This window comes from Sus scrofa, chromosome 4 (genome assembly GCF_000003025.6).
Source record: "Sus scrofa isolate TJ Tabasco breed Duroc chromosome 4, Sscrofa11.1, whole genome shotgun sequence".
NCBI lineage: Eukaryota > Metazoa > Chordata > Mammalia > Artiodactyla > Suidae > Sus > Sus scrofa.
In genome coordinates, this window is record NC_010446.5 from 6969127 (window position 1) to 6987386 (window position 18260).

General features: G+C 44.3%; 1 protein-coding gene across 2 annotated transcripts in view; it reads left to right on the plus strand.

The window, feature by feature from the left end:
- ZFAT (zinc finger and AT-hook domain containing) overlaps positions 566 to 18260 on the plus strand; it is a 205298-nt gene continuing 187603 nt past the window's right edge. For both annotated transcript variants that reach the window (XM_021088872.1, XM_021088873.1), the window contains exon 1: positions 566 to 17184. The gene's annotated coding sequence lies outside the window, so the exon portion shown is untranslated. The remainder of the gene's footprint in view (positions 17185 to 18260) is intronic.

An 18260-nucleotide genomic window follows, 5' to 3' on the forward strand; every position in this document is an offset into this window, starting at 1 on the left:
AAACTGAATTGCTTTTCCCGAAATCTGGAAAATTGCATTGATATTGTAAAACAAAGCTTTAGCTCTAGATAGAAAAATAAAGTCTAATATTTTGTTTTAAATTCAGGTACATTTGATGATATTAATAAATATAGTTTGTGAACTACCACTGTCTTCTCCATTGGTCATGTTTTGACTTTACGCAATACCTAAGACTTATTTCATAACTTTGACATTCATTCACACAAGGAGAGAATGTGTAATAAAATAATCTGATGGAAAAAATTTCCTTTATATGTAGCAGCAGAAAAACACAATGGGGCAACTTGTTGCTTATGATAAAATATATATACTCAAATTTAATGTCTTTTTAAAACCTTTACTTTAATATATTAGTATCTAATACATGTATTTTTTTTTTTCTCTTTAGGGCCATACCTGCAGCATATGGAAGTTCCCAGGCAAGGAGTTGAATGGGAGCCACAGCTGCTGGCCTATGTCTTAGCCATAGCAGCACGGGATCCGAGCCACGTCTGTTATCTACCGCACAGCTCACAGCGATGCTGGATCTTTAACCCACTGAGCGAGGCCAGGGATCGAACCTGCATCCTCATGGATACTAGTTAGATTCGTTTCCTCTGCGCCACAACGGGAACTCCCAAATACAGATTTTATATTTATAAAATTCACTTTCCATAGTAAGAAGGCCTGGGAGTTTATAGTACTGCATCTAAATATGTAATATTCAGAGTTGTAGTGATTAGCATTATCGATTGATTCCTTTTTAAAGGGAGTCGCGTGTTTTACGTATTTCTAATTTCACAATTTTATTTCTGAGAAAAAGTTATTGTTCCCACAGTATATTGTCTAAACAATAAGACATCCACAGGGTGGATTCTTATGGCAATGTTTGAAGTAACAGGGGAAAAAAACTAACATGACTCTAGCACTAGCGTTTCCAGTCAAATCCAGTCCGTGGCCTCTAAGCTAAGAATTGTTTTACCAGGTGTGCAGGGTCTAGCTTATCAAATCCTGCACATTCCAAAGATAAGCCTGCCCCTTGACCAGCTCCCTAGGAGATAACCTTTTAAGTTCTTAGAATATCCCGCCTCCTGGGTGTGCCTCTGTTTACTTGGAGCCTTGAGCCACATCAGATAGTTTATGATAACAGTGATTTTGGGGTGGGGGGACCTTGCACCTCACAGGAGCAGCTTGATCTCTGGAGGAGCCGGAAGCTGAATAAGGCCAGCCAAGTGGGTGCTCCATGCCTGCCAGACCTGCACTGCAATGGAAGCCCTGGACACGGAGTCTCAGGTAAGTGTCCCTTGTTGACGGGATGCTCTGCGTGTTGTCCCACATCTCTTCCGGAAGAATTAAATTCGGTCCCTGCAGCTTCTCTGGAGAGGAAACGTGGAGGCTTGTGCAGGTCTCCTGGACTCTTCCTGGTGCCTTTTACATTTGCTGATTTTAAATTTTATCTTTTTGCTGTAAACTGTAACTGTCAGCCCGACAGCTTTTCTGAGTTCCATGGGTCATTGAACTAGAGAGTAATCTGGGGGCCTCTGACATGATATATTTAAAGGACTGTGTTTTTAGAAAGAATATGCAGGAGTTCCCATTGTGGCTTAGTGGGTGAAAGACCTGACATTGTCTCTGTGGGGGTGTGGGTTTGATCCCTGGCCTCACTCAGTGGGTTAAGGATCTGGTGTTGCTGCAAGCTGCAGTTAGGCATATGCAGCCAGTAAAATACGTTTTTAAATAAATAAATAGAATATGCAGTAGAGACCATATGTGTCCTGAGAAGCTTAAAACATTGCTGTTTGGCCCTTTACAGAAAACTGTTTCCAACTCATGCAGAAATGTAACAAATAAATACCTATGTTATTTTCACACATTGAAGACATAACAATTAAAATGGATGAATAGCTATGTAAATAAATCTCAAACTGTTTTAAATTAAAAAATGTAGCAGAAGAATAAAGCAGTAGGATACTATTTATGTAACTTAAACTATTGTTATGATTAAATGTGTACGTAAAATGTAAAAAGCACCAAGAAGGATGTCCAGGAACCTCAGGATTGTCCTGAGCTCCAGGGGAAAAAACGGAATGGAAGGTAAGAAATTTGTCAGATTTCATCCTTAAAAAGAGAGATTCAGGGGAAATAACTGAATCTCATGAAACAAATGAAAAGAGTTTATTTTACTGACTCTTTTGTTTCTTTCCCCAATCAGCTTAGCTTGGAACTGTAGAATGATTGTGATAAAGATCTCGGCGGCCTCCCATTCTTCAGGTTCTCCGTCAAGGCACAGGTCTTGGTCGGTGAATTGCCCAAAGTCATGATAAACTCTTGTTTTGTTGTTTTTGCTTTTTAGGGCCACACTCGCAGTGTATGGAGGCTCCCAGGCTAGGGGCTGAATGGGAACTACAGCTGTCGGCCTATGTCACAGCTCACTGCCACGCTGGATCCTTAATCCACTGAGCGAGGCCAGGGATCAAACCCACATCCTCATGGTTCCTAGTCGGATTCATTTCTGCTGCGCCACGACGAGAACTCCGAATTCTTGTTTGTTTAAAGAGAGCATTCTGTAGGAAGTATGTTAGTGCTGGCAGGGTCAGTAATTTTGAACTATGGGAACCTCTTAAAGGAGTAAGGGCTATGCTAATACATTCCAGAGCTATATCAAGTTCTCTTTTAATTCTGTCCATCTGTAAATTGAAGACTATTGAGAAATAGGTATGGAAGAAAGAGAAACATACATTCTGAGAATTCATGCAGCTAGCTCTTTTACAGATAGTAAAGCATGGATAGGGAGTTCCCTGGTGGCCTAGCGGTTAAGAACTCGGCATTGTCACTGCTGTGGCTCTGGTTCAGTCCCTGGCCCAGGAACTTCTGCAGCCCTGGGCACAGCCAAAAACAAAGAAAAGCATGCACGGCCTCAGGGATTAATATCCTTTATGCTGGGGGTGAGCTGCTTAATGCACTCTAGGTTTACAGTGGAGGCAATATACCTAATTTGTATTTTCTTAAAATTTCTTTTGCTCTTTGAAGCAGTCGTAGAGATCATGCCAAGTTTAGTGTCTGCTGATATGTAGACAATTTAAAAGGTATTAAAAGTTAAGGAGATCTAGCTGTGGCTCAGCAGGTTAAGAACCCAACTAGTCTCTATGAGGATATGGATTCAATCCCTGGCCTCGCTCAGTGGGTTAACAGGATCTGGTGTTGCCGCAAGCTGTGACGTAGTCAGAGATGTGTCTTGGAGCCAGTGTTGCCATGGCTGTGCTGTAGGCTGGCAGCTGCAGCACTGATTCAACCCCTAGCCCTGGGAACTTCCATATGCTGTAGGTGCGGCTATAAAAAGAAAAAAAAAAAAAAAGAATTTAAAAAAGTTAAGTACTAGTAAGATCTTAAGTAATCATCAAATAAGAAAATGGGTTTTTAAATGTTGTGTATACTGTAAATTAGGGTAAAGTGGTACTACCACGAGCCACACTGAATTCAGATTTCTAGTATATAAGTTTAATACCTTACCTACTAACATTCAGGGAGTTACTGGGAGAATCAAATGAGATAATAAACATTTAAAAAAAGAAGAAATGCTTTATAAATGTGGAAATACTGTGTAAATGAGTCTTATAAAAGGTAGTACCATCACCCTGACTGTGAGGACACTCGCGTGGGCTAATTATAATTGTGAAGGAGAAAAAATGCCTTCTTGGTTTCCTGAGACCAGAGGTGAATTGATTCAGCTACAAATAAGAAAAGTGATTAATACTCCTCTAGCTTTTTCTTTGCATCCCATATCAGGTTGCATGAGAGATGAGAAAAGAGACATAGCTCCTGCCCCTTTTACCAATTCAGCATTTACTGAGCACCTACTCTGTGTTAGGAGGAGAGGAGCTAAGAACTTAATATATTAATTGTTCTCATACTTGCCTAACAAGGTATTATCCTTGTTTCAAATGGAAAAAATATATATGCTTCAAAAACAACCTACAGGAGGTTCCCTTGTGGCCCAGCAGGTTAAGCATCAGGCATTGCCCCAGCTGTGGCTCTGGTTACAGCTGTGATGTGGGTTTGATCCCTGGCCCAGGGAACTTCCACATGCCATGGGTGTGGCCAAAAAAAAAAAAAAGAACAAGAAGGAAAAACAACCTACCATACAAGAAAGCTAGGATCCAAATGCTAAATAATCCAGTGAAGCGAACCTATGGTAGAGGAGATGAGTGAAAGAAGACACTAGGGTGGGTGGAAGCGGTTAGGGAGGCCTCTGAGGACTTCGAGGGGGCCCTGGAGGGTAGCTGGAATTGGGTAGGTGAAGAAGAATTGAATATTGTCAACAAGGGGATGTGGTAACTATGGTTACCGTTTACTGGGTTCCCTACCTGGTTAAGTCTAACAGTGGGCATCCTGGAGCTGAGAACACAGTCACTTGGTCCCAGGACAAGAGATGGGGGGAGTGAATGGGGGCGTTACTCCCTCAAATGGCAACGAGAAGTGATAGAAGATTCTTCTCATTTCCAGAACCAAGAACAAGGCCCAGCCCATAATCAGGATAGAGCCTTCGCTGTTAACACTCATAGTTTTGTAAACACACCACATGAGGGAACCATTTAAACATTTCATGGATGGCGGCTGGCTTGTTTGTTTCCTTAAGTCTGTCCTTTTATTTTTTCATTTAATTAAGTTTTTTCCCTTGTGATGAGAACTTTTAGGATCTGCAGTCTTAGCCACTCTCAACTATACCGTATGTATTACAGCTATAGTCTCCATGCTGTACCTTATACCTACTTATAAGGAGGAGATTGTACTTTAAAAAAAGCCTTTATAAAGTAGCTGTTGAGGTGGGGTGGGCAGGGTGGGGGGGTTGAAACAGGGCGGTAGAATTTAGTGGACCTGAGTACTGTACCTTATGCCTTAGCACGATTCACTGATGACATACATTTATTATCTGCACTTATAAATTACATGGATGTATTTGCCTCTCAGTCCCATTGGTCCTATCTTTGTGGGTATAAAATAGCTGATGTGAGGGTACTTTGAAAAAAGCATGAAGATTGACGTAAAGGCTGTTTCACGTTCCAGCGGCGCTGACATCACTCCTGCCGCAGAGATGATCGTAGGGCGTTTATCAAAACACATGCTCTAAGCGATCTTAAAGGCTTTCCCCCATAACTTTAAATGGCTTCTAAAATAGGTTTCTGTGTAGTTTTCATTTCTTTTGGCAATGATTTTTAAAGAGAACTAAAGCATGTTCTGGCAGCCCAGCTTTCCAAGTAGACGTGGTAACCGGAGCCTCATTTTGGACGTAAGGCACCATGAGTGTTGTAACTGCTCAGTGCTCATGTTTTCAATAACAAGGTTAATGAAAATATAGATGGAAAATTCCCCACCCTGCACGTTCTCCGCTGGTTTCCAGAGTCAGAACGGCACGTGAGCTACCAAACGAATAGGTCCGTGCACCTTCCTGGCATCTGGCACTGCTTTTACCTGTCCAGCCGTGCTCTGTAACATTTTAACCCACATTCCACCAGCCGAATTTTTTTTTTCTTTCTTTTTTTTTTGGTGGGGGGGAGGGGGCGATTGTTTGTTTAATTTTTTTTTTTTCCACCAACCTGTTTTGTTAGATTTCACTTCCTGTGGTTTGTATCGTTAAAACAGCCCACAGGTTCTTCATGATCTAAATTTTCATTGAAACTCACTTCTGTGAGTCTTCAGGGAATGAGGCAGAAACAGCACAGTCTCTGGCTCTTGCCCCTCTGAACATGGACTGGAAAAGGATCAGACTCTTTGACTTAGCACAGACACTTCCTCCTCTAAACCAGTGGTTTTCAGATATTTCTTTTTCCTTTTTTTTGTCTTTTTTTTTTTTTTTTTTTTTTTTTTTTTGTCTTTTTGGGGCCACACCCATGACATATGGAGGTTCCCAGGCTAGGGGTCAAATCAGAGCTACAGCTGCTGGCCTACACCACAGCCACAGCAACACCAGATCCGAGCTGTGTCTGTGACCTATACACCACAGCTCACAGCAACGCTGGATCCTCAACCCACTGAGTGAGGTCAGGGATTGAACCCGCAACCACATGGTTCCTATTCGGATTTGTTTCTGCTGCGCCACGACAGGAACTCCCAGATTCTTGGAAGAAATCTTTCACCAGCGCCCAAACATGAGGCACCTGCCTGTGAGGCCACCTGCTAGGCTGCTTCCCTAGTCTCTGTTCCCAGCATGGGACAGGCACGACCAGGCTGCCACGAATGTAAGCCCACCTTCCCTGCCTGCCTCGGCTTTGACCGCTGGCCTCAAGGAACTTTCCAATCCAGCCATTCTTCACCCTGTTTCATTCTCCAAGAAGTCCTTCTGTTTTGCAGTCCTCTGCCTTTGCCTAAGCTGCTCTTGTATTGGGAATGCTCCCGGACCCTCCTGAATCTTTATTTTGATGTCTTTGATATGACCTTTTCCTAGAAGTCTTTCCTGATGTCCTTGTCTGGCCACCCGGGCTCTCCATTCTGTCCCTCTACACTGTAATGGCTATTTACTCCCACATTGCAGGTGTGTTCTTTCTGAGGACAGAAACCCATTCTCATCTGATATTCTGCCTCCTGTGTTAGGTGTGTGGTTGGTAAGAACATCAGTAGTGTTTACTGGATGGATGGACAGACGGACAGATAGAAGGAATTTACCAACAGCGAAGCGAGTGAAATGTCCCAGTGCCTTGAACCAAGAAGCGGAGTAGAAGGAACTGCTGGTGAAGGGAATTCTCTTCCTAGGGCCGGCTGCTTTGGAATTTGCCTGTAGGTTAAGTGTGGACCTGACCCCACTTCCCAGAATTCAGTCATCACTGAGTTAGCCCTGGGGAGCGGTCCAGCATGAGTCATATGCCTTCTTCCCATATCTGGTGCCGTGTATTTATAGCTAATGCTGGTGGTTTGTCACTTGCTAAACAGCAGAAGAAGAATGACTGCATGAAGGCCAAGCAGAAGACTAATGGAAACGGTTTTAATAATTAATTTTTAAAAGGCTTATGAATGGCGAGTCAGCTGGGAAGCTATAGAAACATTTAAGCTGAAATTTCAGCTAAAAGATGCTGCTCTTTGGATTCTTCTGGGGTTAAGTGGGGGTAATTTAAAGCTGGCAGGAAGAAGGCCCATGATACATCGTTTTGCTTGCCTTCCCCCCCCCCCTTTTAAACAGCAAACCATATCCTTGAGTGCTGCAAGATGATGGGAGCCAATGAAATGTGGAATGGCATGGATGGGAAGTTACATTACTTAATAGGTATTATTTTATGGTATAATACAGTTTTCAAAATCACTCAGATAATATTTAACCTTCCTTTTCCTTTTAGCCTAATTGGCACATGTCTTCCTCCAGATAATTTTCACAGAGCAGAAAGTTCTATGGAGGTTTTCTACTTAAGTTTTCCCCTTCCATGAGTATTTCAATTGATGGGTCTCAAGGAGCTCTCGGTAAAATGTTAACAAAAGTTAATTTGTAAATGCGGCCACTCCCCTCTGTGAAAGAGAGAATGGAACTCGCATTTATTGAGCATCTAGAACGTTCAAAACATGGTTAGGCAGTTTTTCATGAGGTGTCTCAAGAAGTCTTCTCCACTGCATTGAAAAGCTATCGCCATTTCATTGATAGTCTTGGCGAGGTTAGGCAGTTGTCCAACTTACACAGCATGTGGCCCCAATAGGGGATGGATCAAGTTTCATCTAGCTTAAATCTCCATTTTTGCCCCATGTCTTACTGTGTTCCAGTGACCCTGTAGTCAGAAACCTTGTTATCTAAATATGGAAGCAAAAGAAGTGCTCTAAGATGTTCCTCTCTCTAGCTCTTTCCTTCTTTTGGAGAAAACGAGCAAACCTGCCCCCCTGGCTCCCCCCATCACTAATCTGTTCAGTGCCCAGACCGATGTTGTATAAAAAGATGATAATTTACATTTGGATAGTAATTCAGGAATTTACAAAGAGTCTGCAACCTCTCATTTCATCCTCATTTTACAGCAGAAGAAAAACTAAAATCCAAATAGATTTGTGACTTAAAGTCTCATTGTTAATTAGTAGCAGGGGACTTAACTAAATCCAGAATCCCTGATTCCAAATACTCTTTCCATTGCATCCTCAAGTGAGAACATGTGTGACTTTTCTCTAAGGATGAAGAGGATTTCACTCTCCAGAGCTCCATTTGTTTCTTCTCTTATCTTAAGGAGAGCCTATCCTGCCAAGACATGGAATTTATTACCCTCGGAATAAGCTTCACTCACAAGCCTCTCCATACCCTACTGTAATTATCTGGATGTGCAGATACTATTCTCCGTCAAAAAAACGTCAAAACATTCCACAAATGGGCGTAGTGGAACACATGCAAATGGTTAAACCATCATTATTTATTCCCAGTGATATGAGGGTGGTCCTCGGCAGAGCAGAGAGAGGAGGCTCAGGCGAGAATTCCACCCACTAAAAGAGAGCTGCTCCCCCCTGCGACTTCTTATGTAACTGCTACTGAAGTCCACGGCTAAGCAAGCCCAAGTCTTTTCCACAAGATGTCAGAACAGGAGTGAGGACCCTAGTGGTTGTCGAGTCTCCCCTTCACATTGTACTTTAAGAAAATGAGGAGGAAGAGTTCTCTTGTGTCGCAGTGGGTCAAGGAGTGGGGCGGGGGGAAGGCGTGGACACTGCAGTGGTTCAGGTCACTGCTGTGGTTTGGGTTCAATCCCTGGCCCAGGAACAGCTTCCACATGCCATAGGTGCAGCAAAAAAAGAAAGAGAAATAGACTTCTCAATAGAAATAAGAGAAGCAAAAGACAGTGATGAAATGGGCTAAAAGGCGTTCATTGCCAGTGCAGAGTTCAACACACCAAAAATACCCTTCAAGAATGAAGAAATACATTTTCAGATGATAAAATCAGTTTATCACCAATAAACCTGCCCAAAGGAAATTCCAAAGATAAATCCAAGTTGATTGAAGTTTAATGATGCAAGAATAATTGAAGAGCAAAGAAAGTGACATCTTGTGTAGTTAAAAATATTTACAAGAGAACTGAAACACACGACAACACTAACATATAAATCATATAAACTTCAACTGTTTACCCAAGTCCTCACATCATCTGAGAGGAGACTAAATGTATTAACTCACATTGGACTCTGATAGGTCGGCAATGCATGGTTTGCTGTAAGTGACCACTAAAGGGTAAAAATATATTACTTTCAACTGACAGTCCAAAATGGGATGACGGAGAAAGACAAAAATCTAGAGGGGGGGTGGGACGTAGGACATTCTATTAACATCAAATGTAAATGGAGTAAATGCTCCGATTCAAAGACAAGAATTGTAGGGAGTTCTCAGGTGGCCCAGCAGGTTAAGGATCTGGCATTGTCACTGCAGTGGCTCAGGTCACTGTTGTGGCACAGGTTCGATCCCTGGCCCGGGAACTTCTGCATGCTTCACGCATGGCCAAAAAAAGACAAGAATTGTCAAACTAAAATTTTAGAAGTCCAACCATATGCTCTTTATGAGAGAGACATCTAAAACATATGGATACCAGTAGATTGAAATAATGGAATTAAGTTACACCGTGGTAGGTATTATTACATAAAACTTAAGGCAGAATGCATTACTAAGAGTAAAGGTCATTGTATAATAAAAATTCCCAATCACCAGAAGTATCTACTAATTCTAGATTCTACTTACGACTTCAAAACACATGAAGCAAAAATTGGTCATCTACAAGGAGAAATATATAAATGTACAATCACGGCGAGAGATTTTAACACATTAAAATCCCGAGGGCAATCCTTACCTCGTGCAGGATGAGAACCAAGCAGTAGAAAAATAATCACCATGTCACCCTCAAGTGGTGATTCTACATGGCTCTTCAGACAGTCCCCAGAAAAGTAAAGCCCATTTCCTCTCAGCAGAGATCAGCTCAGTAGAACATTGAATTGGATTGTCTTCCTTCCTTGTCTTGCTCTCCCCAGACCCCGTTCTTTTTCCCTTGGACTCATCCCAGAGTAAATTCTTGCATGCAAAGTACTTCTCTCAACCCTGCTACTTTGTGGACCCAGGCTAAGACACTTGGTGATACAAGCAGTTCTACAAACAAACCGTCCAAATGGATTCTAGTATTGGACCAACTGGATCCAGTAAGGATCCCAGTCATGTTGGTAAATGGGGTGACATTAACCCTTGGCACGCAGCAGCATCACAGTTGCTGAGGTTTTCACCAGCAGTGAATTGGAATGGTGAATTCGGAAGATGAGGCATTGCTTTATGTAGTGGCAATTCATAAAAAAATACGTGGTCAATGTTAATTATAGGGAATGTAGAGCTGGCTGACTCTGGTTGCTGGTCTTTAGAAGTCTTGTGAGAGGAGAGGAAAATGGCAGCTTGATTGGCCAACTGTCAACCTCAAGGAATGCTGTGCAACTGGGAAAGTTTCCAGGACAACAGAGAAATGTCCCTCTCCCCCCAACAGCCCTAGGAAGATAGTTGCCATTCATCCTAGGCTTTAATTGTGAGTACAGCTCGGTTACCAAGGAGAACACAGCCTTAAGGAGACTCTGAGGTCAGTGTCAGGGCCCAGCTAAGGAAACAGCAGACCTTGAGACATGGGGTAAGGGTATTTGAATGGACAAATCTGAGACCCTTGAACCCCACATTCCTCTGATCCCAGGAACTGTCCCTCCTCTTTCCTGGAGAAGGAATGATCTTCCCTGGCTGCAGACACTGCGAAGACACCACTAGAGGCAGGAGCTTCACAAGGTGGGGTTCGTCCTAAGATCTGCCTCTACCTCCTTTGTTTCCTCCAGACCAGCCATCAAGTCAGGCGCAGCCCAAGCAAGATGATCCAGCTCCTCCTTTCGGGAGATACCGTGTGTACTCCAAGGGTCGAAAGTGTTGGTTAACAGGCACTAAAGGTGAACCAGAGACCTCATGTTGGACTGGGTCTTAAGGAGCAGCCAAGGAAAGATGCCTCCTTGTGTTTCAGTTTCTTCAACTGGCAAATCTGATTACGAGTGCCTGTCCAACCTACTTTATATACTTATTAGAGTAAATGAAGAAATTAATATTATAGTGAACTCTGCTAGGGACTGTACTAGGCACTTCACGTAAATTATTTAATTAGGATAAAATTGGGCACGTGTAAACACTTAATCTAGTTCTAAACTTGTTTAGAACACAAACACAACATTGTAATCAACTACACGCCAATACTTTTTTTAAAAGAAGACTTAAATGTGTTATTTTTAATAGCATGCCCTAGGAAAAATGCAGATTTGTGAAACCTTGTTGCCTAAAAGGAAAGAAGAAAAGGAAGCCGGTGTTTCAAAAACTCAGACATATTAGAATATGGCATTGAGTAAGCTGTTGTCTTGTTTGGGGGAAGGTGGACCATCTGAAGAGGGCTTTAGGGACAGTTCTAGTCATTGACCTTGGGAGAAGCAGGGTAGAAACAGTGCTGCTGCGGAAGCTGAGAGAGCAGTTCTGTGTCCAGTGGAGCACAGTGAACTCCTGGGTGGCACCTGTGGTGTCTTGGGTAACGCATGGCCTCCCACCCAGACTGCCTCGGTTGGAATCCCAGCTCTGGCGCTCAGCCCACTGGGGGATATTGGACAGGTAGTTACAAAACTCCATTTTATGGAGTTCCCTGGTGGCACAGCAGGTGAAGAATTTGACCTTGGTAGTGCTGCAGCTCAGGTCACTGGTGTGGCATGGGTTCCACCTCTGGCCTGGGAACTTCCGTATGCCGGGGACACGGCCGAAAAAAAAAAAAAAATCAAAACCAAAAAACCCTCTACTTGAGCTCTTTCATCTGCAATACAGTAGTATCTATTGCATAGGATGTTTGAAGATAGAATGGTTTAATTTAGAAAATGAATGGTGACAATTACTATAGAAGCACCAGAAAGCCTGCTTGTTCTGGTGGAATCATGCATGTCCTACATGGTGTCTAGAATAAAGGAGATTCTTAAGATGGATATAAATTGGATAAATGAAATGCCCAGATATCAGGGGTATACATGAGACAGGATAGCTGTGAGTTGGAAATGGTTGAGGCTCAGTAGTAGGTACGTGGAGATTTGTTATACTATTTTCTGTGCTGTTGTGTACCTTTGAAATTTTCCTTACTAAAAACGCTTTTTTAAAAGAATGTTGTAGCTCAGCGGGTTAACCCAGCTAGTATCCATGAGGATGCAGGTTCAATCCCTGGCCTCGTTCAGTGGGGGTTAAGGATCTGGTGTTGCCTGAGCTGTGGTGTAGGTCACAGATGTGGCTTGGATCCTGTATTGCTGTGGCTGTGGCCTAGGCCAGCAGCCGCAGCTCTGATTGAGCCCTTAGCTTGGGAACCTCCATATGCCTCAGGTGCAGCCCTAGAAAAGAAAAAAAAAAAAAGAGTTCATTGAGGACTAACTGAATGGCTGAATGAGGGAAGAAATAGGTATTTGACAGAACAAAACACGGCCCAAGTTCAAGTTGCTCTCCCAGGAAAACTCAGGAAGTAACCTCCAGGTACATAAACACACTCCGCACAGGCACGAGGTCGAAGCCTCCAGTGCACAGACATTGTAAAGTTAAACAGTAGCTAAAATAGCTCAGCTGCCATGTGGAATGATTAGTTTACGCAGCCTCGAGACACAAACCTGATGTGCAGCTCGTTTATTTTTCATACTTACATAAAGCCGCAGCACCTGTGTTTGGGGATGGAGCTCTCACGTGAGCAGTTAATGAAGCGCAACTGGTAAGCAGATGTTTCTAGAAACTCTGCTTTTGTTGATTTCACACTGTACCCAGGTGCTGGCAGCCAATCGATTAAAAAAAAAAAAAAAAAAAAAAGCAATTAGTGCCCTGATAGTGGTAAGAGTTTTAGAGTCTGAATGGTCTAACTCACGTCTAATTTTCATCCGGGTACCAAGTCTAAGACACATCTGGGTCTGAATCCTTTTTCCTGCTCAAAAGTTGTGTGGTTTGGGGCAAGTTTCTTAACCTGTCTGGGCCTCACTTTCCTCGTTTGTAAAGGAGAGATAATACCAGTCTCCCATGAACTGGTGAATATTTAAAACTGGCTCTCGGCATTGGGGAAATAACAATTAAAAAAATAAAATAAAATTGGCTCTCGGGGCAAAGAAAAAGAAAAAAAATTCTGGTTTTAATGTTTGCTGATTTTCGTGGTGTAATTACTCCCACCATGGCCCGTTTCAAGCTGCCCATGGGCTGTTCCTGGACACGGGGGCAGAGGGGGGACTCAGTATTATAAAGTGTTTCCCCCCTACAGTAGGTGGCGTGACCTCTAGGGCCTGGGATAGTAAAACAGTGAAAAAAGTTTAGGAAGTGAGGAGTTTTAAGTAATAATTGCCTTTGGTTTTACTGTATATATGTATGTATTATTTATATAATTTGAGTTTTAATAATGGCTGAATGTAAGACCCAGCTCACCAAATTCCTGAAAATTTAACCACGTCCCTCATGAGTTGCACAGCAGTTTCCAGCACAGCAGTTTCCAGCATCGCAGCTCTTGGATTTGCAGTCGACAAGATTGAGGTGTTTTTGCATGTTTTCTCCATGGTATCCACCCCCATCCTAGGAGGTATGGCCGGGCGCTCTGCCAGGTTGTTCTCCAGAGTGGTCATCCCAGCTTACCTGCCTTCCCCCCAGCAGTGCCCACGGGCGTCCATACCCCGTCGCAAAGTGCAGCCCTGCGGGATGAGCAAAATGAAGACGGGCCCTGGGGTGACAGGCAGCATTTGAAGCGAAAGGGAGGCCTCTATCCTGGAACACAGACGCATCTTCTAAGCATAATGCTCAGTGATAACACGTGAAAGCAGAATGAGATCTGTAACAAATATTATTCGTTTAAACGCATCCAAACCACAGATTTTTTTCCTCAAGAACGCACGAATTAAACAAACGCACATCGGATGTATTTGAACAGTTGCCTATGGGGGGTAGGGGTTTGTTCTGTCTGCAGTATCTATCCAGCACCACATGGGAGCGTGTATGTACCTGCATCCAACATGGTGTTTGCTGCTTGGTCTCCCCCGCCACCCTGGCCAGCAAAAGCTATGCCGCTTATATGAATCATGTTCAAGGTTGTATTCTTACTGCCTTTGATGAGCTGTGCAAGATTGCTCTTTTTTTAGGGCCGCACCCACGGCATATGGAGGTTCCCAGGCTAGGGGTCAAATCAGAGCGACAGCTGCCAGCCTACACCACAGCCACAGCAACACAGATTCCAAGCCCCGGCTGGGACCTACGACCTACACCACAGCTCACAGCAATGCCAGATCCTTAACCCACTGAGTGAGGCCAAGGATCGAACCCTCAACCTCATGGTTCCTAGTCGGTGGTTTCCGCTGTGCCACAACAGGAACTCCGAGATTGCATATTGAAATAATTTTTTTTCATAAAAAAATAACGTAGATCCTGTTTTTACTGTATTTCCACACTTAAGCACTCTTTTTTTTGTTTGTTTGTTTGGTTGGGATTTTTTTGGCCGCACGTGTGGCATGTGGGAGTTCCCAAACCAGGGATCAAACCCACACCACAGCAGCGACCCAAGCTGCTACAGTGACAATGCCAGATCCTTTAACCTGCTGCTCTACAGGAGAACTCCAAACAGTATTTTCAATATAGGAGTCTCCGAGAGCAATCATCAAAGCCTAACACCATCACGGCCCTTTTGTCAGTATGTGGCCAGTATTCACTGTAACAATTGCCAAGCAACAAGCAATTTCAGCTGTCTTATTTGTGTTATCCCACTTCATCTTCACAGCAAAGATTTGAAGCTTAGAGTAGCCCCATGTTTTGCCCAAGATGAGAGAACTAGCAAGGACAAGGCCGCTGCTGTCTAGCAAACACGGAGTGACCGGGTCCCTTGCCAGGGAGAAAGAGGGAGTCCAGTACCGACTTGGCTGGTAAGGGGGAGGAGACCCTGGGATGCATGTCTGCGTCTTGATTACCCTTTCCTGCGTTCTTTGTTCCAACGCAGAGCGCAAATACGACAGTGATTAACAAACCAATGTGAACTTGATATTAAGAAAAAGGTAAGGCTGGTGAGGACTTGGAAGATTAAAAAAAAAAAACACCCTTGCCTTTATTCACGTGATTGAAATAACAAGGCTTCGAAAATTCACGTTTTCTAATCTGCCCAAGGTCACACAGGAAATTGTCCACAGAGCCAGGACAGGAAGCCTGATTTCCGAGCTCTCAGACCAGGTGTCTTAGGAGGAGGACAAATCCTAGAGACCTCACGGTGGTTACGCTAAAGCTCAGACCAGCCGCCGGACAGTCCCCAGCCTCTGTGTCCTCTGTCCTCACAGTGGTGGCACCTCCTCTGTGCTCCCATGACTCAGCGGCTGTTGGCAGGATCATCCATCCCCTGTGTGTCCTTCCACGAGAGGCGCTTCTGGGGGCCAGGCACTGCTCTAGGCACAGAGATGCGCTGGTGAGTGTGTCACAGTCCTTGCACTGGGGACTTTACCTTCTCGTAAATGTATATTCAAGAAGCCAAGTGAATGAACAGGCAATCAACCGAGGAGCACTGTAAAAAAATTACGAGGTTGGAGTAAGGACATAGTGAGTGATGAGAAGGTTAAGGAAGTCAGATATGGGGCATGAGCAGAGACCAAGGTGAAATGAGAGCACAAGCCATTCCGAGGTCTGGAGAAATGGAGTTCCCGCTGTGGCTCAGCAGTAATGAACCCGACTCGTATCCAGGAGGTCATGGGTTCACTCGGTGGGTTAAGGATCTGGCATTGCTGTGGCTGTGGTGTAGGCCAGCAGCTGCAGCTCTGATTGGACCCCTAGCCTGGGAACTTTCATATGCTGCAGGTGCAGCCCTAAAACGACAAAAAAAAAAGAAAAAAAAAAAAAAAAAAAACAAAAAACACCTCTGGAGGAAGAACATTCTAAGGAGAGAGACTGCCCAAAAAAAGCTCCAAGATAGTGGTAAGCGTGGTCTGTTCCGACTCCAACAAAACTGCCAGTGACCATGTCCCTGGTCCTGACCAAGGAGACTTGAGGACACATTTGCTGAAGCGTATCTGGAGACAGCTGCCTGTGAATTAAAGAGCCCTCTTTCCCACCCACTGTCTGTCTTTTCTTCCTGTCTTGACACAGTTAGGGGAGGACACCGTGGCCAGAGCTGTGAAAAGCCGTTTTGCAAACATGAGGCAAGAAGCAACTTCACTCTCCATCAAACAGAACCAAAGATTGGAGTCAGGAGCGGGAGATTCTGAGAGCTCACTCCTAAACCGAGCACAGAGAGGTTGAGTAGCTTGCCAGACATCACACAGCTCATATGGTGTAGAGTTAGGGACTTGAGCCCTGGTATTTTACCTCCAAATAGCTGCTTTTATTTTTTGCACTGCCTCCTTTCCTTACCCACGGCCCTCTTCTCCAGCCATGTGTGCTCCCTTTTATTTAGTTCATTCTGGGTAGGAAAGCTCAGTTCTCCCAGTCACCACATGGTGTTGAGGACAGAACTTGGCTTTTGAAATCAGACAGACGTGGTTGGAATTGCCCAGTGTTCAACTGCAGAATCCTTGCGAGGGTTGAGAAAATGAAGCTGGCCTGAGCTTCCAGAACCAGTACCAAAGCCACACTGCTGACCCGAACTGCCAGGAGAGCTGCTGGCTGCAGCTCAGTGCCACTGTCCTGGTCTAGGGGGCAGCCAGCATAATCGGGAAGCAGCCACTGCCGCTCCAGCCTGTCAACGTGTCTGCCCCAATCCACGCCACAGAATGGGAGCCCGACTCCTTATCTCATCCGGGGCCTGTTTGCTCTTTCCACCACATCACCGGTGTTCTGCAGCATCAGTGCCATTGTCTTCTTGTTGCTGTTAGCCCTCTCACCTCCCTAGTGCCAGAAATACATCTCCCGGAGCATGTCCCCTGTCGCTGGTTCCCACCCACCCCAGCTCACCACAGTGACAGTTTTCCCAGATTCTCCCTCCGCCATTCCTGCCATCCTTGCTTCTAGACAGGTGTGTCCCCTGGAAACACTCCCTGACAAACTTTCAACACACAACCCTCTGCCTCAGCGCCTGTTCACAGCGATCTCAGTCCAAAGCATTTGGTACTGGAAGTGGTCCTGGGAAACCGACCCTGAAATGGAAGTTTAATGACTCAGCCTTAAAAAAGGATGAAATAGTGCCGTTTGCAGCAACATGGATGGACCTAGAGAAGATCATACGGAGTGAGGTAAGCTAGACAGAGAAAGACAAATACCATATGCTATCACTATATGTGGAATCCTAAAAAGTGATTCAAATGAACTTATTTACAAAACAGAAGCAGACTCACAGACATAGAAAACAAACTTGTAATTACCAAAGGGGGAAGGATAAATTAGAATACATTTAGCAGAAACAACCTACTATGTATAAAATAGGTAAACAACAAAGTCCTCCTGTGTAGTACAGGGAACTATACTCAATATCCTGTAATAGACCATAATGGAAAAGAATCTGTATGGCTGAACCACTTTGGAGTTCCTGCTGTGGCTCGGTGGGTTGAGAACCCAACAGTGTCCGCAGGGTGTGGGTTTGATCCCTGGCCTCACTCAGTCGGTTAAGGATCAGGCATTGCTGCCAGCTGCAGTGTAGGTCACAGATGTGGCTTGGATCCAGTGGTGCTGTGGCTGTGTGTAGGCTGGCAGCTGTAGTTCCAATTTGACCCCTAGCCCAGGAACGTCCATGTGCCACAGCTGCAACTGTAAAAAGAAAAAAAAAATAGTAACTGAACCACTTGGTTGGACGTCAGAAACTAACACGACATTGTCAGTCAACTGTACTTTAATTAAAAATAATGTAATTGAATTATTAATTTAATTAATTACCTGGTGGTGCAGTGGGTTAAGGATACAGCACTGTGGAGTTCCCGTCTTGGCGCAGCTGAAACGAATCTGACTAGGAACTGTGAGGTTGCGGGTTCGATCCATGGCCTCGCTCATTGGGTTGGCGATCTGGCATTGCCGTAAGCTGTGGTGTAGGTCGCAGACGTGGCTTGGATCTGGCATTGCTGTGGCTGTGATATGGGCTGGCAGCTGTAGCTCTGATTCGACCCCTAGCCTGAGAACCTCCATATGCTGCCAGGGAGGTGCTAAAACGCAAAAAAAAAAAAAAGAAAAAAAAGATACAGCATCAGCATTGTCTCTGCAGCAGCTTGGGTCACTGCTGTGGTGTGGGTTCCATCCCTGGCCTGGCAACTTCCACATGCCATGGGCATGGCCAATAAATTAATCAATTAAATTAAATAATCAAATGGGATTTTAGGGA